The sequence below is a fragment of the Pocillopora damicornis genome, chromosome 12 (assembly GCF_964200805.1).
Source record: "Pocillopora damicornis chromosome 12, jaPocDami1.2, whole genome shotgun sequence".
In the NCBI taxonomy this organism is placed as follows: Eukaryota; Metazoa; Cnidaria; class Anthozoa; order Scleractinia; family Pocilloporidae; genus Pocillopora; species Pocillopora damicornis.
The window spans coordinates 12,417,266-12,441,641 of record NC_142681.1 but is presented as its reverse complement, the minus strand read 5'-3'; the positions used below and the strand labels follow the sequence as shown (position 1 = coordinate 12,441,641).

The 24,376-nt window shown below is 38.7% G+C and overlaps 1 long non-coding RNA gene and 4 pseudogenes across 2 annotated transcripts; 2 read left to right on the top strand and 3 right to left on the bottom strand.

The window, feature by feature from the left end:
* Positions 1–1,224: 1,224 nt before the first annotated feature.
* Positions 1,225–5,495, bottom strand: LOC149036530 (uncharacterized; annotated as a pseudogene).
* A 4,561-nt stretch (positions 5,496–10,056) lies between these two features.
* Positions 10,057–13,068, top strand: LOC149036529 (uncharacterized; annotated as a pseudogene). Its single transcript, XR_016181641.1, has one exon. The product of XR_016181641.1 is annotated as an uncharacterized LOC149036529 (transcript).
* A 1-nt stretch (position 13,069) lies between these two features.
* Positions 13,070–21,403, top strand: LOC149036527 (uncharacterized; annotated as a pseudogene).
* On the bottom strand, positions 15,156–16,673 carry LOC149036528 (uncharacterized; annotated as a pseudogene).
* A 22-nt stretch (positions 21,404–21,425) lies between the features above and the next one.
* Positions 21,426–23,430, bottom strand: LOC149036526 (uncharacterized). Its single transcript, XR_016181680.1, has 2 exons — positions 22,851–23,430; positions 21,426–21,924 (listed from the first exon to the last, which is right to left on the bottom strand). It is a non-coding gene; the product is annotated as an uncharacterized LOC149036526 (long non-coding RNA).
* Between the last annotated feature and the right edge of the window lie 946 nt (positions 23,431–24,376).

Here is a 24,376-nt window from a genome sequence, read left to right as displayed (position 1 = left end):
TGAGTTTTAAAGGGCGGGAAACTGGAAAAGCGAAGATCCCCCATTAATTAGGATTGAAATTAAAGTGGGCTCTGCTATTTTAATTCATGTCTTTACTTTGACCTGCATGAAAATTAAATTAATTGGCATCCGCATGATACACAAAGCAAGAATATAAATGACTTAGCTTAATAGGTTATAAAATTAAAATAAGAAAGTTGTGCAGACCATATCTTGCCTTTTATCCTTCTCTATGTGTTTACTCAATAACATAGTTGCTATCAATCTTTTTCACTTTCACTTTCCACTGGGCTTTTGGAAATATCAGATAACCTCAGCATTTTTTTAAATGAAGAAAGGAAAGCCTGCCCTCTTACCAAAGATAGTTCTTTTGTGCATCATCAGTACATACCTAGTCTTATTTGTGCACAAAGTTGATTGTTCTAGGTAACCCTTGCGAACTGAATTCCCAGTTTTCTGGGAATTCCTAAGAATTCTCAAAAATTCCCAATTATGCAAATGACCCTTGCAAACTGAATACCCAGTTTTCTGGGAATTCCCGGGAATTCCTAGGAATTCTCAAAAATTCCCAACTATGCAAATTAACTCTGATTTAAAAAGCTTGGAATTACTGGGAATTTCTGGGAAAGGAAGACTCTAGTTTTGTGAGGACTTGGAATCCCTAGGAATTCCTAGGAATTCTCAGCTTTACAAACTACCTATAATTTAAGAAGTGTGGAACTCTTGGGAATTTCTGGCAATTGAATTTGAGGCAATTTTAATACCCTGAGATCCACATAAATTCAGAGGCTTAAAACTTTGGCTCAATAAAAGGTATGCTATACAAAACTTACCAAGAGATATACATACATGTATATGTTTATAACTTAAAGATCATGAAATTTATTATTCAAACTAAGTTTTAGTAAATCTTTACATTAATATGGATTTTCTCATGAACCAGCTGTCAGTTATGTTAAATGGAAATTGCCAATTAATCCAATGTACTCATATCACAGATTTGCTTTCTAACCTCAAAGGACTCTTGCATTCCATTGTCGGAAATGAGACTAAAGAATCTGCTATGTTCCGAAACTTCACGTTTTTATTTTATAAAATCAACTTAATCTCCCGCTCTCTCTCACCGTTCTCTTTCCCACGCTCTGGTCTCTCTTAATTTAAATATATAATATGACCCTATTGTTCAATCATCTGTCACTTATCGCAAAAAATCAACCGGAAATCAATTAACGCTGAATAATCTCTCACACACTCCCCTGTTTTTCTCAACGGAGAAAAACACTAGAATGGCGCGCTCGATAAAATTTGAAATTCAATGAACGAAACAGAAAGTTAGTCCAGTATATCAGTTCAGTGTTCCTAAATATCTCTAATCGGCATCAATGTTCGCATCTTGAATACGATAACGAGCGGCTACCGCTGCATCCCTCCTGGGCCTGAATGTCGGGGCTAAGGGGTTGAGCTGCAGAGGAGCCTGTACATTCTCCCGATCGCAGGACAGCTCCAGTGGGTAAAGGTGTTGTACCGTCCGTTCAAGTGTTCCTTTCCCCGCTCGAAGTTTGGCAGCTCGAACGATTCCGTCTCGTCCCGGAATCAGATCTTCCACGATTCCAATTTTCCATTTATTGCGATTTCGTTCCTCGTCCTTGATGATGACTACCTCTGCTTTGGCCAAGGGCGAGGTTTGACCCTTGTGTTTCATCCGGTGTCGTTCTCTCAACCCTCGTAAATATTCGGTGGTCCACCTGGTCCACAAAGCCTGCTTGCACCTTCGCAAATATTTAGCTCTTCTACGCAGATCAAATTCTCTTAGATGGTGTGGTTCCAGTTCTGGTAGCTGGTTTGATCGAAGAAATAGCAGTGAGTTAGGGGTAAGCACGGGTAACTGTATGTCGTCTTCGACGTAACATAAAGGGCGATTATTCAAAGCAATCTCCACATCCAGTACCACTTCACACAGTTCTGTCCAGGTCAACATTCCACATCCGATAGTCTTGTTTAAAGCTGTTTTTACCAGTGCGATGAGGCGCTCGAACTGTCCTCCCCACCAAGCGGCGCGGCTGAGGTTGAATTGCCACTTGATGTTCTCATGTGCTAAGTAATCTTGTGTCTTCTCGTCACGCATAACTTGTTTGAGCCACTTCTCGGCGCCAACAAAGGTTTTGCCATTGTCGGAATATATCTTCTTCGGACGCCCACGGCGCGCGATGAGCCGTCTTAGACTTCTTAGGAATTCACTGGTTTCCAGGCTTGGTAGTACTTCCAGGAATAATCCTCGGGTAAGACTGCAAGCATACAATGCAAGATAGGCCTTTCCTTCTGTTTTGGCTTGTAAGTCACTTGGTAAGGGCCTATCCCATGCGATCTTCGTGTCGCAGGCATCTCTGTAGAGCATTTTTCCAGAGAGGGTCACGGGTGAAGCCAGACCGAGTGGATCGTAGATTTTTGCGACTTTTCCAAGAATACCTCTTTTTGTCGGCTCAGCGGTTGAAATCGGGAAGCTGACTTGAATTTCGTCCTTTCCTTTGTCCCAGGGGACTCCTAGCAGTTTTGATTCGCCCTTTCTGGTTCCCAGTTGTTGTTTGGCGTAACTCTGACTTTCTTCATCTACAGTCGCAGTTTCAACTTCTAGTTCCCGATCGTTGGAATGCCACTTGTGCAGCTTGAAAGTCGCCTCACCAAAGATGGTCGTGGCTGTCATCTTGATTTCTAACGCTTGTTCTGTTGTCTCCCCACCACTGATTAAATCATCCACCTACATACTGCGCTCTATCTCCTCTACTAATTCCGGGTTCACCATTTTGTATCGCTGTAGATGTTCTTTGATAACTGCGGCCAAGAGGAATGGAGACGGTGCCAAACCAAAGAGTACTCGAGTGAATCGCAAGGTTTCTACTTGTTTGCTTGCCAGATCCTTTATCCAATGAAAGCGTAAGGCATCTCGGTCTTCTCTTCGGACGCGAATTTGCAAAAATGCTTGTTTTAAGTCGCCAGCTATTGCCACGGGATAGAACCTATTTCGTACCAGCACGTTCCAAAGCTGGTTCTGTAGTGGAGGGCCGATTTCGAGGCACTCGTTGAGTGAGGGGACACTTGCATTAGCTCTTGCAGAAGCATCATAAACAATGCGTATCTTTGTAGATTCTGCATTCTCGCGCACGACCGCTTTATGAGGAATGTAGAACTCTTTTCCGTCCTTGACCACCTCGTCAGCGTGTTCTACGATCCCTTGGCTCAGTTGAGTCTGGATAATGTCGTTGTACCTCTCCAGCTCGCCTTGTATCTCTAACTTCCGCACGAGATTTTTGAGACGTTTTAAACTTCCAGTGTGATTGTTCGGTAGGGGGGGGTGATTTCCTTTCCAGGGCAAGTTCGTCTCGTACCAGCCTTCTGAACTCCTAGTTAGTTGCTCTTTGAATTCTTCGTAAACGGTTTCCTGGTCTCCACTTGGATTGTCCTTCAACCCCAAGACGTCTAACTTGCACAATTCTTCGTAATCAATTGCGGAGGTCTGCGTTAACAACATGTTGCTGAGATCCAACTCTGTTCCAGGTGACAAGATCGTCCAGCCGAACTTCGTTTATTCTGCTACTGGTTCTCCCGAGCGCCCAACTCTTGGTCTTGCCCCTGTTTTGATCTTAGCGTACTCGTTTGTTCCAAGGATCAGATGAACAGGCAACATCGCTTTCTCGTCGTTATCATTTGTGGTTACGCCCTTCAAGTGAGAAAACTGAGCTACGATTTCTGCGCATTTTGGGTTTTCCAATGTCAACAACTCATTGCGGTCGACTTTGTTTACTTCGGCTTCTAAGGTGAATTTACCATCGACGCTTCGAATTTGTAGGCCATAGATGTCTATCGCTTTGTTTGAAGTACCAAACATCATTTCAATGCGCTTGAATTGTTGACGGATAGGGCGCAAATGTAAACAGTTCAGAAGCGTTGATGAAGCGTAGGAACTTCCGGCTCCTGTATCCAACAATGCTCGGCATTTAACACCGTTCACGTCAACTGTTACCATAGGATACACCACTCCTTTCCTTTCTGCGCTTGTTGTGGTCATCAGCTGGTCTCGGGATGTATGTTTGTCACAGATCGACGTATGATGTCTTCGACTGCAGATCTGGCAGCCAGAACGGCTTTTGCACGCAGAAGCACGGTGTCGACTTCCGGTGTAGTTAAAACAAAGCTGTTTCTGTCCTAATTGTTTCCTGCGGTCTCCAACTGTCACAAACTTGTCGCAATTCACAGCTCTGTGGTCAGTTGCGTCACAATAGACGCACCCTCTTTGTGTTGGCGTAGTTTCGTTTGCGTGAAATGTTTTCTCGTGATCGCGGAATTTAGCACCTTGCTTTCCCGCATTATCCGCGCCGCTCCCAATGGGGTTGATTTCCTTCCAACTTTTCAAAGCTTTTATCAACTGTGGGAAGTCCCAGTCCTGCCAGTCCACTTGTCCTCTCACTAGATCTGCTTTTACACCCTTTAGTTTGTCGAGCACACTCCTTACATTTCCAGTGACGTCTTTCAATTTGCCCAGTGTCTCCAAAGATTGCACATTGTACACGAGCTTCTTGTAAAATTCGTGGATAGGCGCAGGTTGTGTTCCTGTAATGACAGGCAAATTAGCGATGTTCTGGACGTACGCATTCACGATCTCGCTCGTTTTCCCATATTCGCCGACGAGAATATTCTTTGCCCTTTCGTAGCCCTCTGTTGTGAAAGGCAGTCCGTCTATCTGCGCTCGAACCTTTGGATCTACCAGCTCTTTTAGGTATGCAAACTTGGTCACAGATGCAAGGTTTGCTTTATCAATTTCAGCTTGAAATTTGTTCCAGAACGGCAGCCATGCTTCATACGTCCCATTAAACTTTGTGATCTGTAGTTTCGGTAGCTTTGTTGTCCTTTGTTCAGTCTGATTAACCTTCTCAACAGGTTGCTGTTTTGCCTTGGTCTCTTCCAGTTGGCGTTCGAATTCTAGCTTCATCTCCATTTGCTCTCTTTCGAATTTAAGCTCCTCTTCACGAGCACGGGCTTTCCTTTCTTCTTCGTCCTTGTGCTTTCGATGTTCGATCTCTCCATTCGTCTCCACGAGCCATTTTTCTAGTCGCGAAACTTCTTCGTCAGCTTCGGCGATCGGTTCTTCAATGCTGCTGCTCCAACTTCCAACGTCTTCTGCACTTTTCCCGGCCTTGAACATGGTCTGTTCAACCTTTAGTTTAAGCGCGTCTACTTCTTTTACTAATGCTTGTAGGTTGTCGCGATGTCGCGCGACCGCTCCTAGGTTTCCCTTTTCCACAATGCCACGTGTTTTTCCATTAGTGTACAGCAACATCTGCAATTTAGCCTCTGCTTCTTTGGTTAGTTCCTCCATGCTTCGCGCGTCCCGTCGGAGGTGCCACTGTGTCGGAAATGAGACTAAAGAATCTGCTATGTTCCGAAACTTCACGTTTTTATTTTATAAAATCAACTTAATCTCCCGCTCTCTCTCACCGTTCTCTTTCTCACGCTCTGGTCTCTCTTAATTTAAATATATAATATGACCCTATTGTTCAATCATCTGTCACTTATCGCAAAAAATCAACCGGAAATCAATTAACGCTGAATAATCTCTCACACCATGATCAAAAAATATTTTTAATGTGATGCAAATTAATGTCTCATGTTCACTGATGTGCCAAAATCATCAAACATTCATTGACGTTTCCTTGGTACACAACTTCCACAATAATTAACAATAATTACGTTGTTATCTACACTTAAAGAACTTTGTTACCGTAATTTCCGGTCGTTTACCCGCACGGCCGATTACCCGCACCGGCCGATTATTGCATACGGCGAAAAAAAAAGTCAACAGATTACCCGCACTGGTGGATAACCCGCACGTTGTTATTCAACTTTTTGGTGGCGAAAACGTGACATTAAGGTGATACATTTCAGTCTTTTAAAAGTTGTCTGATCCAACTTTCGAAAACTTGAATGCGTCTTTGTCGAGTTTAAAGGTCAAAGAAATTCAGACGCGTGCACAATTCTGTGTCAATATTAGCATGTACTTTATTGATAAGATTATACAGTAAAAACACTAGCGGCCCATGCCCAAATCTCAACGTTTCATACTTGACAGAATGCGAATTTGTGGCCACATTTTGTGCGAGCGATCGTTCAGCGCCATGTTGATTTGTTGAAAAAAAGCTGGGTGAGTATTAAAACTTGAATTATAAAGTACTGTCGGCGATTTCTGAAAAAGTCGATATCTCCGGTTCTATTGGGCCTAACAAGTCCCTTAAAACGGGAAAATTCTCTTTAGCTCAAGCTAGTTTGTTACTGATGCGCCGGATATCTATGGATAATTTTTGTCACCATCAAGGTTTTGTTTCCACGCGTGCCGATAATAATTTGTTCGTCGCGCAACTAATTATGCGTGAAATAAACTCGAGTCGGCATCATGTTTTCGTGCCGCTTTGCGGCACTATTAACACAATAAAATTTACTTGAGAGGTGGAAACGCATGTTGGTGATATTTTTTTTCAATTCAACTACCACTGGATTTTAAAATTGTCACATAACCCGCACCTCCCTATTACCCGCAGTGGCGCGCGTTTAATGCAAAATCAGCAGATTACCCGCGGGTAAACGACCGGAAATTACGGTAGTTATAAACATAAGTTACTTCCCTAACCTACATTACTGGTTGCCTTTGTTAGAAAACCTTGGAACAGTCAAGCTCAGTTGCCTCAAACACTGTCAGAGACTTTTTGTTGACAATATTTTTAGTAGAAATTTCATGCCTTAGACAAACAAATTCAACACCTAATTAATCTTTCTTTTTTCATGATTGTTGTTCCTGTTTTTTTTTTTCAGTTTTTTGCTCTGTTTTCGTGACTAGTTACTGTAATTTGTTTTGCTGTTTTTATTCTTACAAAACCTTTTTGTAAGAGTTCCAATACCACACGCTTTGCAAACATTTGGCATGCAGACAAGACAGAGGCAGTCAATGTGCCCTTTGAGAAAAAACACCTTTTAAATGACATCTTCAATTTACTTTATTTGAAACTCTGATCTGAAAATATTTGTCCACAAGACTTGTTAGTAGTGAGAAGTACCAACCAAGTTTCCTTTCATAACTTAATTTCTTAAATGTCCCAATCACTGGATCTCCCAAAAAATATTACATCTTTTTTTTTGTTGTTGCAAAATACAAGTCTTTCTTTATATAAAAATTAAAATTGCAAGTCACACTTCAATAATAACAGCTCTAAAGTTTACTTGTTGTTCTTCTCTGTCTGTCAGCTATCAACAAAATTGTTTTATACTTCGGACAGTGCATAACTATTTGTGGACCAGAGTTCCAACGCACCTATGTAATCGCATATAGTTACTTCTGTCTCTTGTACAAATGTGTTTCTCCTTTGTAAGACGCACTCTACTCTGTTGTCACTACTGCTTTAAGTTCAGTGGAAACGACTGACTGAGGAATCGAGATGGCGGTGTTGGAACGTGTGCTGAACGCTTGCTACGGTCAAGCTTTGTGGATTTTGGTACTGGTACACTGGGATCATCTATGTATCTCTTATACTTCCTAATGTGCTATCCTTCTTTTATAAATATGAGGGTAAAAGACGATTTGTAGTCGCATTCAAAACTGTGATTGGCTTGTATTATTTCTCACCTTTGCCATGAACACAACTCAAGTGAGTTTCGAGTCTTTGTTTCCTCGACAACTTTCGGCCACAAATCGTGCATTTGTAATACGATCGATTCTTGTCGATTATTTCGACATAGAGTGAGCTCACATCATTATTTATATCACCAAGGTGTCCATCGTCTGGAAGCAGAGAACCGGTCGGAGAAGTCAACCTAAAGTTGTGCGCTTCTCTTAACACTACAATCGGCAAGCCAGCGGATTCACTTTGCTAGCCAATGACAAGTCCTAAAAGATCCACGTGATCATGCCCGTGATCGGAAACAAAGAAGACTCCATTTGGCGCTCATCTTTGAATATACTTTTCATCGGTTGATCGTTTTTCTCAACTGTTTTGCTTACTATAACATTTCTAAAGATAGCTTTTATTGTGGTTCAATGGGAAAACGAGAACAGCGTGAGTGTTGTAAAAGAAAAGAAAGTCGTTGGCGCCGTGGAGTTAAAAGAAGGGACAACAGTTGACATATTGACTGGTACAAACAAGGGTCGAGTGGCCATCTGTAAAGCTACGATTTCGAAAGTTTGTGGTGAGTAAAAATTGCGATATTCGTTACGTGATCAAAATCTTATAAAAGAATAGATGTAGAGAATCGAATTGGTCACTTGCATGCCGCAGTTTATGCTTTTTTAAAGCTTATGCTTTACTTAACAAATAGAGAAGCCTTGACTGTGCTCTGTTCTGTTATAAAGCACGCAGGAAGCGGCTAGAGCACGAGAGAAGTGTAGGGAGAAACACGAGACGTAGTCGAGTGTTTCTACCCACTTCTTGAGTATAAGAACAGAGAACAGAACAGAACAGAACACAGTCAAGGCTTCTCTATTTGTTTTATAATAAAGAATCCGTTAAATTACCTAAGCATTACTTTCAATTTTCAAAACAAACTTTATTTCCAAAACGAACAACAATGTCGTCAGCATGCTCTATACTCTCATAAAGCACGCTACAATAAGCCAATCAGCTACAATAATCCTTGTTAGAATGGTTGAAATAATCTGATTGGCTGTACAAGACTAAAGCTGTCAAAAGTGTCAAACCATCAAAGTTCACAAACCATCAAAGCTCAAAAACCATCAAAGTTCACATCCTTTATATACTATACGAGTGTTAGCTGTGCTGGATTTTTATTACCGTTCGTAAGCTTGCAATCTAACTGAGCGTGAAAGTCTTTAAAACTCGGAATGTTTATTTTGTTTTTCCTTTGAGGATTTTCATATCTGCTCACGTTTTAATAACGTAAATTACGGCGCCTGGTATGTTTACAAACCTTTGTTTGATTCTTCTGTTGCTACTTGCCGGCTCGCTTCAGTTCTGAAATTTCACTTTCAATTATTGGAAAAAAGCTAAAAAGAAGTCCCGGAAAAGGTCGAACATAGTACGATTGGCAGATGGCGTGACAGCTTTAGCTCAGCTCTATGCTTTATACTCTCATAGAGCACGCTCTTTCAACCAATGACAGCGTGCGTTATATCCGAACTTTATTATAAAATGAAATAAACCTATCAGTAAGGTTTCAAGATTCCTCTAGTCACGTTTGGGAACATTCAAGATTCATAATAGGAACTGTTATTAAACAAACCTTATTACATAAAGAGGCCCTCCTTGGTAAAAACAAAATAATGTATTCAGCCCTTTTTTAGTAAAATCTATGAGAGGGATGTACTAACTCCAATATAAAAGTCACTCAATATAACAGAGATTTCTCAATTTGAGAATCCAATGAATGCCCTTTTCCTCATAGCCATCTTAAAGGCCTGGTCTGAGCTTTAAATATAATATTTAAATATATTATTTTTGTTCAAATTCAGATGTCATGGAATCCAGATACAAAATGGTCAAGCTTCTTGTAGACAACCTCATTTAAGGCCAACTCATTGTGAGCCCAGGAAAAAAAAATACAAACAGCAGCTAAGTTTGCAGTTTAGGATAACTTCATTCTAATTTATTGTTATATTTACAACAAGATTTTAATCAAAAAATCAATTTTATTTGTCTGTAATTAACCCCTTCACTCCCAAGAGTGCTTGGTTTTCAAATATAATTTAAGATATTGTATTTTATGGAAAAGAATCAACAGATTTTATTCACAATTTGTGTCAAACCAAATTTAATGATTGATTAGGACTATTTTATATGAATAGCTGTTATTGAGGATTAATCCGTATGAAGTTCTCAAGAAAAGAAAAATAAATCAAATTCCATCCTAATATTACCACTCATTGATGTTAATAATAAATCAAAAATATTTTACATGTAAGCCTGAATTAAGCTTCTTAATAAATTTCATTGAATACTTGAATTTTAGCTGAGTTTTTTTAATTTAAAGTATTTATTTTTATATCATTAGCCTCAAATTTTTGCTCAAAATTCCCAGTAATTCTTAAACATTCCTAAAATTTCCCAAAAATTCCTGGAAATTCCTAGGATTTTTTTAGATTTACAGCTTTTCAGGGAAAGTCATTGGTTCTCTGAGTTGGAATTCCTAGGAATTCCAAGTCCTGTTGGCTATAAACTTGGAATTTCTAGGAATTTCTAGGTTTTTAGAGCCAGAGTTGTTATGGTTGGGAATTCCTAGGAATTCCAAAAGCCATTTCGCAAGGGTTGTGAAATGAAGCATACAAAACTAATCTAGGCCTAAGCTTACAATAAGGATAAGGGTTTGTTTATACCACAAACGTGGTGGAGGAATACGTAGGGGCTGTTGTTTTGTTGTGTTGTTTTTTGTTTGTTTTCTTTCAAATTGATCGACAACTGCATGTAGTACAAACATTTTATTACCAGTACAATGTTTGAGTTTTGGGTCCTGAATTTTCATATTTGTACCCTGCACAACTCCTGGAAAGCTCTCATAGTGTTTGGATGCAAACCCTAGTTGCAAAATTAATAACAATTTTTGAAACCTTAAATTAGCAGTGTAGTAGAATCAATATATTATATTGATTCTACTGCATTGCTGTCTGTGTTTCAGTGGTATCAAGGGTGTGGAACATCATGACCTACTCCTCCAAAAATTACAAAATGGTTCATGTGAACAGTGAAATGACCACAAGTGATTTTATTTCCAAAGTTGCCAGCGTTTTTAATGTTTGCAAAGAACTTATATGTGTGACATATGAGTTTCCACTCAATGTCAGCGATTAAGTGGTTAAGGTGGAAGTTGAGGAAAGAGACCACAGTAGTCTCCACCATGCAATTTATGTGCTTAGGGATTATTCTAAACTAACTGTTGAGGTCAAGCTAGAGCCAAGTGCTGCAGAACTTCCCATTATTGAAGGTAAACAAGAGGTGCATACCAAGGAAGTTATTACAGAACAACTGAAACGAGAAATGGGGCTGCTTGATGATAGAGGGAAGCGCTCACATGGGTTTTTAGATGCAAAATGGACTGCCCAGTGCGATTCATTAATGGCTGAAGATTCTCAGTTTCTGTTACAGTTTGACAAGCTAAAGGCTGGAGTGAAGTTGTTGTTTGGAAATGAAGGCTATCTCCTTAATCCATTCCAGATAATCTGTCCAATTTGCCTGGAAATTAGAGTGTTAAGCTCAATGAACCAGCTACGAGCTATCACAACATCTTAGAGAGAAACACCTGGAAGACTCTAAAGACATTGACATCAGAAAGCGTTTGGCTGTCTGGCTGGAAAACAACTTTGTCACCCAAGAGGAGTTGGACAAAGTTGCTGGTCTTCTCAGAAGAAATGGTAGCAACTCTACAGGTCAGGGCAATGGTCCTGGCCTGTGACATTTCTTAAGGGCATTTACATGAAACATATTATTTTTGAGTGCATTAATGAAAATTGATCTGTTCCCTGTCAGGAATCTTTCTCAGGAGTTCATATACTCCTGTAAAATTTGGTAATTCATGAGGCATTTGCCAGCATGAAGAACCATTCTTATTTCACTGCCTGTGCTTATAAAGACTCAAGAATGCTTATTTTATTTTTATTTATCAAATTGATTTTTTTGGCATAAGAATGATGTGACGTGATTTGGTATTTAATTTGTATGATTTTAGAGCATACTTTCTTTTTTTTTTTTTTCATTTTTGTTATCACAGTATAGTGTGGAACCCCAAAATGCTGAAACTATTTTTGTGAAAGTGAAGAAATATTGGTAACTTGGTGTAATTTTATCTTACAGTCAATCTGAGATTTTTGTGTGAAACTTTACAATATTGCAGTGCATTGATCCAGTATTTATTGACAGTTTGTATAAAGCAACTTGCAACTTTCATTTTAAATTTGCTAAAGCAAGTTGGTAAATGCTGTTTTGATGAGTCCTGGTGTTGATAAATAGTCCATCATAGGCCAGTATTGTTATTTTCTCTTTCTTTAACACAGAAGTGGAATCGTCTGATTGTATACAGGAAAAAAAATGAAACTCCTCAGGAAAGGTCAATCAATGTCTGAGCATTCTGCAGCAATATTGCAAAATTCTTTCTAAACAATATCAAGGTTGATTGTAACACTTTGTACCTGGTACCGTAATTTCCGGTCGTTTACCCGCACGGCCGATTACCCGCACCGGCCGATTATTGCATACGGCGAAAAAAAAAGTCACCAGATTACCCGCACTGGTGGATAACCCGCACGTTGTTATTCAACTTTTTGGTGGCGAAAACGTGACATTAAGGTGATACATTTCAGTCTTTTAAAAGTTGTCTGATCCAACTTTCGAAAACTTGAATGCGTCTTTGTCGAGTTTAAAGGTCAAAGAAATTCAGACGCGTGCACAATTCTGTGTCAATATTAGCATGTACTTTATTGATAAGATTATAAAGTAAAAACACTAGCGGCCCATGCCCAAATCTCAACGTTTCATACTTGACAGAATGAGAATTTGTGGCCACATTTTGTGCGAGCGATCGTTCAGCGCCATGTTGATTTGTTGAAAAAAAGCTGGGTGAGTATTAAAACTTTAATTATAAAGTACTGTCGGCGATTTCTGAAAAAATCGATATCTCCGGTTCTATTGGGCCTAACAAGTCCCTTAAAACGGGAAAATTCTCTTTAGCTCAAGCTGGTGTTAAATGGAAATTTGTTACTGATGCGCCGGATATCTATGGATAATTTTTGTCACCATCAAGGTTTTGTTTTCACGCGTGCCGATAATAATTTGTTCGTCGCGCAACTAATTATGCGTGAAATAAACTCGAGTCGGCATCATGTTTTCGTGCAGCTTTGCGGCACTACTAACACAATAAAATTTACTTGAGAGGTGGAAACGCATGTTGGTGATATTTTTTTCAATTCAACTACCACTGGATTTTAAAATTGTCACATAACCCGCACCTCCCTATTACCCGCAGTGGCGCACGTTTAATGCAAAATCAACAGATTACCCGCGGGTAAACGACCGGAAATTACGGTACTAGCTTGGTCTTTACCTGCCACTTGTAAGAACATTGTCACATTTACAGTATACATCCTAGAACTTGTTACAGAATTACTTTTTTTTTTCCTTTCTTGCAAGTATTTTTGCTGAATTTCAATTAAATGTACAGTCATGCAAAAAATCATTTGGAATTGAAATTTGTCAATGAAATATAATTCATGTGAGTGCTCTTGAGAAATGTGTTTGACAGAAGTTGAAGGAGATTACTTAGCCTACTGGCTAAATAAATTCATCAGTTCTGGTATATTACCAGACAACATCTGATCTATCAGAACATGGATGCCTTTTTGACAGAACAATTCACTCATCCCAATCCAGTCACAAACTGGGAACATTGGACAACTAATTGTTCAGCAACTAAGATAAGAGATAAGATGACTTTATTTATACACGGTATTTCCATTAGTTGTTAATTATCTATAAAGGTATATCTATCTTCCTAACTATAATAACATCTAATAATAACAATTCAAATAAAAGAAACAAATAAAAATCTGCTTTTCATGGAGGCCGTGTCTAAAATTTACTTAAAATTAAGATATTACTTTAAACTGTGGCGACTTAATTTAGATTTGAAATCGGTCAATGAAGACGCTTGTCTTAGGTCTAAGGGTAAGTCGTTCCACAAGTGAGCTCCGCTGTACAAAAAACTTCTCTTAAGATAATCAGTTCGAGGTTGTGGAAGAACTAATTTGTTTTCCGTATTCCTTAAACGATAAGCACTTATATTGTCACGATATACAAATCTTGATCTCAGATAATCTGGTGTCATACCATGTAAAGTTTTATACATTAAGATAGATTTTTGTTCCAATCTTTGATAGTAGAGTCTTCGCCACCCTAGTGCCCGGAACAAATCATCTAAATTACTATCATAGCTCGCAGACATTAGGATGCGAGCTGCCCGATTTTGAAGCCTTTGCAGTTTTTCAGAAAGGCGCTTGTTACAGTTTCCCCACACTACATTACAATAATCAAAATGTGGTTGAACAAGGCTATTATAAACTTTAATTAGAACATTAAATGGAGTGAGGTGCCGAATTCGTTTAATTGCACCAATGGCACAAGCTATCTTCTTAGAGATGTTTTCAATATGACACTCCCAGTTGATATTTTGATCGACATAAACTCCAAGGGACTTAGCGGAGGTTACTTGTTCTATTGCGATTTCGTTTATAGTAAGAGAAGGACTTTCCGTAAATTGTGATAACTTCTGCCTTGATGCAATAAGCATAAACTCAGTTTTTGTCATATTTAGGGTAAGCTTGTTAGCACTCAGCCATTCGTACATATTACTCAGGTCGTAATTAAGGCAATAATTTATATGATCAAAGTCAGTACTGGCAAGCGTCAGGCTGGTATCACCTGCGTACATTCTGGGTTCCGAATATGTCAGACAATGTGGTAAGTCATTAATATATATTAAAAACAGAAGGGGTCCCAAAATTGTTCCCTGGGGAACACCACATCTTAGATATTTCGGAGTTGACTTACAAGAATTTACATGGCAAATCTGTGTTCGATTATCTAAATAAGAAGCAAACCATTGATGACTGGTCCAACAAATCCCATAATATTGCAATTTTCATAGCAAAATATCGTGATCTACTGTATCAAATGCCTTTTTGAGGTCTAAAAACACTACGGCATTAACAAGACCACGGTCTATATCCATTGCCCAACTATCTGTAGCTTCGATAAGTGCTGTGAGCGTGGAATGCAAAGACCGAAAACCAGATTGATGGCACGAGAGAAAGTTGTTGTTAGTTAAATAACGATAAAGCTGATCGTAAATTATCCGTTCAAAGATTTTGGCCACAACTGGAATTATTGATATTGGTCGATAATTAGTCGGATCAGAGCACTTCCCAGAATTTTTATACAATGGAGTGACTCTGGCAGATTTCCACTCATCGGGAAAGATGCCAGTCATTATGGATTGATTGAATAGATGAGTAAGAGATTCCGCTAGAACATCAGGACATTCCCTCAGAAGTTTTGCTGAGATATTATCTAATCCAGTTGCCTTTGACTTGCAAAGCTTTGATAGTAGTGCAAAGACATGTGTTGGTGTTGTTTTTTCAAAAACAAAATTTTTATCAGTTTCAATAAGAAATTCTTGGAAGGATTTATCAACTTCTGACACGTCTCTACTAAGGCCTGGCCCAATTTCTGTGAAAAAGGAGTTTAGCATTTCTGCTATATCCGTTTGATCTCCAGAATTTACCCCATTATATTCCATCTCATTAATAACAGTTTTAGTGGACTTTCGTGGTCAGTTCATTGATTGTTTTCCATGTTTTCCTTTGATCTCCACAACAATTGTTGAAGGCATTTTCATAATAAGCTTTTTTCGCACTATTAATTTCCCCGTTAACTTGATTTTTAACTATTCGAAATTGGTCCCAAATAACTGGATCCTTTGTCTTAATAGCCTTTCTTTTGAGGCGGTCTCTGAAATTCATCCGCTTTTTCAGAATAGCGGTTATCCATGGGGATTTAGAATCTCGTGTCCGTTTGGTCTTTGTCGGTGCGTGCTTTTCACATACAATCAGGAATAATTCTTTCCACCTCCTCCACATATCATTAGGATCATATAATTGATTTATTTCATCCCAAGGTTGAGCTAGAATGTCCGCGTAAAAATTTGCGCTATTAAAATGTTTAAACTGTCTATATGTTATCAAGTTAACTCCTTTGGAGAAAGTCGGAATTGAAATTTTTCGATATGCATAAACTAAACTGTGGTCACTTATGGCGACATGAGACACCCCCGAACGATACACATTCTCTGGCCGATTTGTGAAAATCAGATCAATTAAAGTACTTGTAGAAGGTGTAATTCGAGTAGGTTCGTTAATGAGTTGTTCCAATCCATAAATGTCTGTTATGTTCAGAAGAGCTCTTACATTTCCATTGTCTTTGGATTGCAAGTCACAATTTAGATCCCCCATGAGAAAATGTTCTACGTTTTCAGAATCTAATTTGCCTAATAATGTGTTGATGTGCGTGAAAAGTTCATGGAGTGAATTTGGGGGTCTGTACCATGAAGTAATAACAAACGGTTTTGAGTTGTGTTTACGAATTTCAATTGATATTATTTCCAGGAGCTCACTGTCCAAATCTGTGCGTACAGAATAGCTTATGTTTGAACGAATGTAAAAGCATACGCCACCACCAAACCTGCCATTCTGCCATTTGTTGACCTGTCACGGCGTATTATATCATAACCCTGGACTTTTACCTCCTGGTCAAAAATACTTTCATTTAGCCTGGTCTCATTTATGGCTAGAACGTCGATGTTTTGATCATTTAGAAAAACGCGGAGTTCGTCAATATGTTTCAAAAGACTGGTGATATTCAAACTAGCCATTTTAAATCCACAACACTTCGGCATTAGAGTTGACTTGATCCGGGCGCTAGAGGTGGCAGTGAGGTTAGCTGTCGCCACAGTAGTCAAGTAAGAATCATATCAATGAACTATATTATTTACAAAATTACTCGCTAAAATAGCAATACCTTTCTTGTTAAGGTGGAGTTTGTAATTGTTCAGACATGTTTCGTCGATGTTCAAGTGTTCGACAAAGCCCCAACCATTCTGACAAAATGTTCTTAGAACTTTATTGCAGTCCTTTACTTTGATCTTGAGCGATTCTTCATCTGATCTTTGTGTGATTGCAGAAATGGTTACACTAGTGTTAGGAGAGTTTGTAGCAATTATATTCCCCAGGTCGACAATTTTCTCCGCCACATTCCGAGCAGAGGATGAAGTTTTCAGATCATTTGTTCCCACGTGGAGGATTATTGCCTTCGGTTTTTTAGCCAAGCTTGGTTGTAGATAATGTTCCATGTCTGCGGTTGTAGCACCAGGGAAACTTCTCACAGTTACGCGCTGTTTAGCTGCCCGACTTAATAAGTCCCTGCGTAATCCTTTGACAATCGAATCTCCAACAATGATTGTGCTTTCATTAGGTCTTTGCTCCCCTTGGCCGTTCTCACTAGTATCATTGTTTTCCATTTGTAGTTACTGGTTCTGAGAACTGGCTTTGCCTTTCTTTTTCTTCTTCCTTCGTTTAGGATTATTAGACTTGTTTGACCTAACGGTTTGCCAGTCATCAGAAGCAGGTTGTGGGTCGTGTGAACTTACCGAAAGATCTGAAGAAAGAATTTTAATAAATTCCATCAAACTTGCTTTTTCTTGTTGAAGTTCTTGGATCTTAACTTCGTACTTAAATTTGTATTCATCAATTTCACGTTGCAACGCATCCACTTGGGACAGATTCGCGGGAAATTCAAATTTTCGTTTAATGGCGTCAATAGCTTTCCAAAGCTTGTCAATTTTGTTTTTAACGGTTTGAGAGTCATTCTTGTCAGTTATCAAAGTGTTGTTCACTGAAGAAGTGTGTTCTTCGTTGATCATACCGGAGGCGATGCTGTGCTCGGCAGTATCTTCGGTCAAATCCGCAACAAGCAAATTATTTTGAATCAGTTCATTAAGAATGTCTCTTACATCTTCAGCCGCTTTCCCTTGCACTTGGAGCGTCCTCGTGTTTCGGTAGAAATTAAGTGTTACATTCGGTAGCTTTAGGATAGCACCAGAGCTGTTTTATGACTTCTTTGTCTTTAAACCGTTGTCGCCATCATCGATCAACCGCGAAAGTTTTGTGTCGACAAAACTTTCAAGCTCTTCGAGGGTTCCATTCCAGCTAAACCTTTTCTTATCAGCGTTGTATGATAAATATTGTTCGAAATCAAAAGAATTACCTTCGTAGTGAAAATTAGAGGACGAGTCAGAAACGTTTGAAGCGGAGCTCGTGTCAGTGTGTCCAGTGTGTCTACTGTGAATCTCTTGCAGAAGTAGCAACGAGAAAAGGATACATGTTCTACCTTGGTGGTAAACTCTTTGGTTTCAAAGAGCACAGAGACACAATTGCTCCAACACATTCGTACTGTAACCCTGGACCATCATTATCCACCTTGGATTCACGAATTCTTGTGCCAGTGTACAATTCTGGTCAACATTTGAGAAATTTGATGTTACTGTTAACACTGTTCAATACACTTGATGATGTGCCATGTATTACAGCTCAAGGATTAAAGAAGTATTTGCTTGTGATTCATTATGATGGGGTGCCTTTGAATATTGGGACCTTTCCAAGGCAAGAAAATAGTGGAGCTCTCTTTGATGGCACTGTTCCCTCAATTAAGCTGGAGAAAATAAGAGAACTTTACCAAGGTGGTAATACTGTTGTACATAAGTTCATTGCAGAGAACTGTTCTTGGATAAGTGAAGTGAAAGAGTTTGATGTCATGATGCCTTCTTCTTCTGGTGGTGATAATGACAGTGTAAAAAGGGAACTGACCAAAGTTCTTGACTGTGTGAAGGCATGCACGAATTGTATTTTGGCTGGGAATGCAAAGAACTGCAAGTTTTCCTCTTTGATGGAGGTTTGTTCAAGATGTGAGACACTTTCCTTGGAAGAAGAGCCATGCATTGGTGCAAAATGCATGCATGTATCTTCAGATCAGGCCCCTTCCCAACGCAAAGCCCACATCCAATTGAATCAAGTTGGTTCCAATGACATTAAGGATCCGAGCTACAGATTGTATGGTTTTGGACTACTCCATTTCTGTAAAAATTGAATTTCTTCTTTGCATCATTACAGACTTACAGATATGCATGATACCTTCTTTGTAGCCCTTTTATCATCCATCTGGGCATCAAACACAAGTGAGGCAAGGAAAATGAAATCTGTTGCTCCAGCTAGTGTCTTTGCATTCAGAGATGCTCACAGTGATGAAGTATGCTACCAAACTGTCTCCAAGCCACTGGAAGATATCATCAAGGAATGTGGAGCAATTGTCACAACACTGATTCCTGAGCAATACAAGCCCACTGCTACTGAAGCAGAGTCACAGCATCCTTGGCCAGCCCCTCTACATTGCCAGGAATGCAAATGGAGACTTCCTTTGGACTAGTAAAGGTTTTTTTTATTATTTTCCTGTTTTTGTTTATTTGTTATGTTATTTTCTCCTTTCAGTTTTGCGCAATGCTTCTGAAAATGGCCAGTAAATTAAAACAGAAGCTGGCCTTGTTGCCTTTTTGAGCTTAGACTCCCTCCTATCTGGACCAGTTTCAAGTTCTTGCTTTAAGTTGATATTTAACCCTTTAACCACTAAGATCTGATTGTTAATTTTCCCTCTTCATGCTACCCATTTTCTTGTAAATTTAGTTGTGAGAATTTTGAGTTAGAACAAGTTAACAACTACCTGATAAGTTTGTATATTCTCATTACCTGTTTGCTGAACAATGTAAGGATACTATAGGGAGAAGTTTCATGTTGATCACCTCTGGGAGTTAAAGGATTAAAGTGTTTTTTAAATAGAATTTTGTTTTCAGATGCTGAATATGAATTTTTTAGCATGGGTAACAGACATATTTCAACCAAATGCATTGCATTGGGAACATGGGATCAGCCAGGTAATCATTATATTTTCATCTTCCTACATGTTGTGTATGCTGTACAGTACAGCTAAAAACTTCACTCATATTATTCTTTTTATGATGTCTGATGTTGAGAGTCACAAGTAAATTCACATACTTCATACATTGTGTTTACACATTATTTTTCTGCAATAGGTATAATATGATAAGCCCATCTGTATGTGTATTAATAATGGCCAAGTCATTGTGAATACCCATACAGAGTGGGTGCAAATATGGTTGTGGACTTGTGAAATGAATATGTAATTCTTTTATGCCTCAAAACAGTAAAGTGATATAATCTTGAAATCAGTCCTATTCTGTGTCAGAATTATAGAATGCCCATTCTGTATTTAAATGACATTTCAAGCCTATTCTTTACTGGGATTTACATGTACAGTGCATTCAGGTGACCAGAATAGTGTCTTTCTTTAGGTCCATTACTTTTTTAATTGCTAATGAATTATTTATACAAGGGTGCAGTTTACAGCACTAAAGGTATATGAATTTTTGAGATTGGGAAACAAACAGTCAAAATTTGGGCTGATATCATAATAAACCCCAAGTATTACATATGGTACAAAAAGTATTAACTTAATTTTTCATTTTGCTTTTTAGGTCCAGCACATCAGTGTCCTGTATTAGCCTCTAGAGCATCATTTAGACACCCTGTTATTAAGGGTGGCCACTCTTTTCAAAGAGATAAATTTGTTGGCACTTTAAAATTAAATCCTGCTTCTACCATTATTGGAAACCTGAGGGTTTAGCAGTTGTTGGTACTGACACAATTGCAATCACAGAGGGAACCACCCTTAACTTGATACGCATGGAATCAACCTTCAATGCTGGTCAACTTGTCAAAGTAATTTATCACTTGCAGTCTCCACATGGCCTTTGCCTTTCTCAGACTGAAGGAATTAACTGTCTTTGTTGCTGATAGCCATACCATTAGACAAATTGAATTGGAAACCAAATCTGTTGGAGTCATTTGTCATCAAATGGGGATCTTGGTGTAACAGATGTCCAAGCACACAAAATCATGTTTCTTCAACAGGAGCCAAATGGAACCTACAAGGTTAAGCTCATGGTTGGAACTTGCACTATGGGTTGCTGTGATGGTCCCGCTACCAAAGTACAACTTTCAGAGCCCACAGGGCTGTGCTTTGACTTTGGTACTGCCATTTTTTCTTGCTTTGGTGGCAGCAAAAATGGCTACATTAAGATTTGCACGGCCATTAACTTTGCATAATAATAATTTTATGGCCAAGTTAAGAGAAATTTACCATGCAATAGGGTTTCCCCACAAAAGGGAACAAAACCATTTAGCTCAGCTTGGAAAGAATCCCTCATCTACATTTGTGGAAGGCACCAACAAGCTCATTAATTTGTTAGCTTACTTGGAGAGCCTGCTAGCCCAGCAGAAAGAGCATCTCGAAATGGCAACAGTTCCCTTGCGAAATGGCTTTTGGAATTCCTAGGAATTCCTTGGAATAAAAGTGTGAATTTTCACGGTAAATTCGGACTGAGAATTCCTAGGAATTCCTAGGAATTCCCAACCATAACAACTCTGGGTCTAAAAACCTAGAAATTCCTAGAAATTCCCAGAAATTCCCAGAAATTCCCAGAAATTCCCAGAAATTCCAAGTTTATAGCCAACAGGACTTGGAATTCCTAGGAATTCCTAGGAATTCCAACTCAGAGAACCAATGACTTTCCCTGAAAAGCTGTAAATCTAAAAAATTCCCAGGAATTTTTTTTAGGAATGCTTAAGAATTACTGGTAATTTTAAGCAAAAATTTGAGGCTAATGATATAAAATAAATACTTAAAATTAAAAAAACCCAGCTAAAATTCAAGTATTCAATGAAATTTATTTAGAAGCTTAATTAAGGCTTACATGTAAAATATTTTTGATTAATTATTAACATCAATGTGTGGTAATATTAGGATGGAATTTGATTTATTTTTCTTTTCTTGAGAACTTCATACGGATTAATCCTCAATAACAGCTATTCATATAAAATAGTCCTAATCAATCATTAAATTTGGTTTGACACAAATTGTGAATAAAATCTGTTGATTCTTTTCCATAAAATACAATATCTGAAATTATATTTGAAAACCAAGCACTCTTGGGAGTGAAGGGGCTAATTACAGACAAATAAAATTGATTTTTTGATTAAAATCTTGTTGTAACTGTAACAATAAATTAGAATGAAGTTATCCTAAACTGCAAACTTAGCTGCTGTTTGTACTGTTTGTATTTTTTTTCCTGGGCTCACAATGAGTTGGCCTTGAATGAGGTTGTCAACAAGAACCTTGACCATTTTGCATCTGGATTCCTTGACATCTGAATTTGAAAAAAAAATATATTAAAATATGTATGTTTAAAGCTCAGAGCAGGCTTTTAAGATGGCTATGAGGAAAAGGGCATTCATTGGATTCTCAAATTGAGAAATCTCTGTTATGGAGTTAGTACATCTCTCTCATGGATTTTACTAAACTAGTTATAGTTCTCACTAGAGCTGCCCCCGCCCTACAGTACCGTTTTCTTTTTTTTTTTTTTTGAGTTGGGCTTGTTGTTTACAGTTGTGTAGTTATGACCATTTGCGGGAAAAACGTTGATACCTTGCGGCCGTGCAAGCGATCAAATCGAGATTTTTTGGGGTTACGATCAACCGAAAACACCTACATTCTCTCTTCTCCAGTCTTCCTCTATACTAGGACAAATCTCGTGTCAAAGACGCCGATCCTAAAAGTCCTCGCGCGCGTGTCTTTTTACTGGCAGCCCATGACCATTTGCGGGAAAAACGTTGATACCTTGCGGCCGTGCAAGCGATCAAATCGAGATTTTTTCTGGTTATGATCTACCGAAAATACCCACATTCCCTCTTCTCCAGTCTTCCTCTATATTACGCGGGGAGTCCTAAGGTGCCTCCTCGGGTTTTTGGCCCTCTGGGGCCAAAAACCCTGCGGGGGCAAAAAGGGCTGAATACATTATTTTGTTTTTACCAAGGAGGGCTTCTTTATGTACTAAGGTTTGTTATGAATCTTGAATGTTCCCAAACGTAACTAGAGGAATCTTGAAACCTTACTGATAGGTTTATTTCATTGTAAAGCATAAGCTTAAGAAACTGCGGCATGCAAGTGACCGATTCGATTCTCAGAATTATTCTAGTTTCAGTTGCGCCGAGTGTTATGTAAGCTTAATTCAACCCGCTACATCTATTCTTTTATAAGATTTTGATCACAACGAATATCGCAATTTTTACTCACCACAAATTTTCAAAATCGTAGCTTTACAGATGGCCACTCGACCCTTGTTTGTACCGGTCCATATGTCAACTGTTGTCCCTTCTTTTAACTCCACGGCGCCAACGACTTTCTTCTCTTTTACAACACTCACGCTATTCTCGTTTTCCCATTGAACCACAATAAAAGCTATCTTTAGAAATGTTATATTAAGCAAAACAGTAGAGAAAAGCGATCAACCGATGAAAAGTACATTCAAAGATGAGCGCCAAATGGAGTCTTCTTTGTTTCCGATCACGGGCATGATCACGTGGATCTTTTAGGACTTGTCATTGGCTAGCAAAGTGAATCCGCTGGCTTGCCGATTGCAGTGTTAAGAGAAGCGCCCAACTTTATTCTGACTTCTCCGACCGGTTCTCTGCTTCTAGAAGGTGGATAGCTTGGTGATATAAATAAAGATGTGAGCTCACTCTATGTAGAAATAATCGACAAGAATCGATCGTATTACAAATGCATGATTTGTGGTCGAAAGTTGTCGAGGAAACAAAGACTCGAAACTCACTTGAGTTGTGTTAATGGCAAAGGTGAGAAATAACACAAGCCAATCACAGTTTTGAATGCGACTACAAATCGTCTTTTACCCTCATATTTATAAGAGAAGGATACCACATTCGGAAGTGTAAGAGATACATAGATGATCCCAGTGTACCAGTACCAAAATCTACAAAGCTTGACCGTAGCAAGCGTTCAGCAACACGTTCCAACACCGCCATCTCGATTCCTCAGTCAGTCGTTTCCACTGAACTTAAAGCAGTATTGACAACAGAGTAAAGTGCGTCTTACAAAGGAGAAACATTTGTACAAGAGACAGGAGTAGCTATATGCGATTACAGAGGTGCGTTGGAACTCTGGCCCACAAATAGTTATGCACTGCCCGAAGTATAAAACAATTTTGTTGATAGCTGACAGACAGAGAAGAACAACAAGTAAACTTAAGAGCTGTTATTATTGAAGTATGACTAGCACTTTTCATTTTTATATAAAGAAGGACTTGTAATTTGCACCAAAAATAAAAAGATGTAATATTTTTTTGGGAGATTCAGTGATTGGGACATTTAAGAAATTAAGTTATGAAAGGAAACTTGTTTGGTACTTCTCACTACTAACAAGTCTTGTTGACAAATATTTTCAGATCAGAGTTTCAAATAAAGTAAATTGAAGACGTCATATAAAAGGTGTTTTTCCTCAAAGGGTACATTGACTACCTCTGTCTTGTCTGCATGCCAAATGTTTGCAAAGTGTGTGGATGATCCACAAGTATTGCAACTCTTACAAAAATGTTTTGTAGGAATAAAAACAGCAAAACAAATTACAGCAATTAGTCATGAAAATAGAGCAAAAAACTGAAAAAAAGTAGCAACAACAATCATGAAAAAAGAAAGATTAATTAGGTGTTGAATTTGTTTGTCTAAGGCATGAAATTTCTACTAAAAGTATTGTCAACAAAAAGTCTCTGACAGCGTTTGAGGCAACTGAGCTTGACTGTTCCA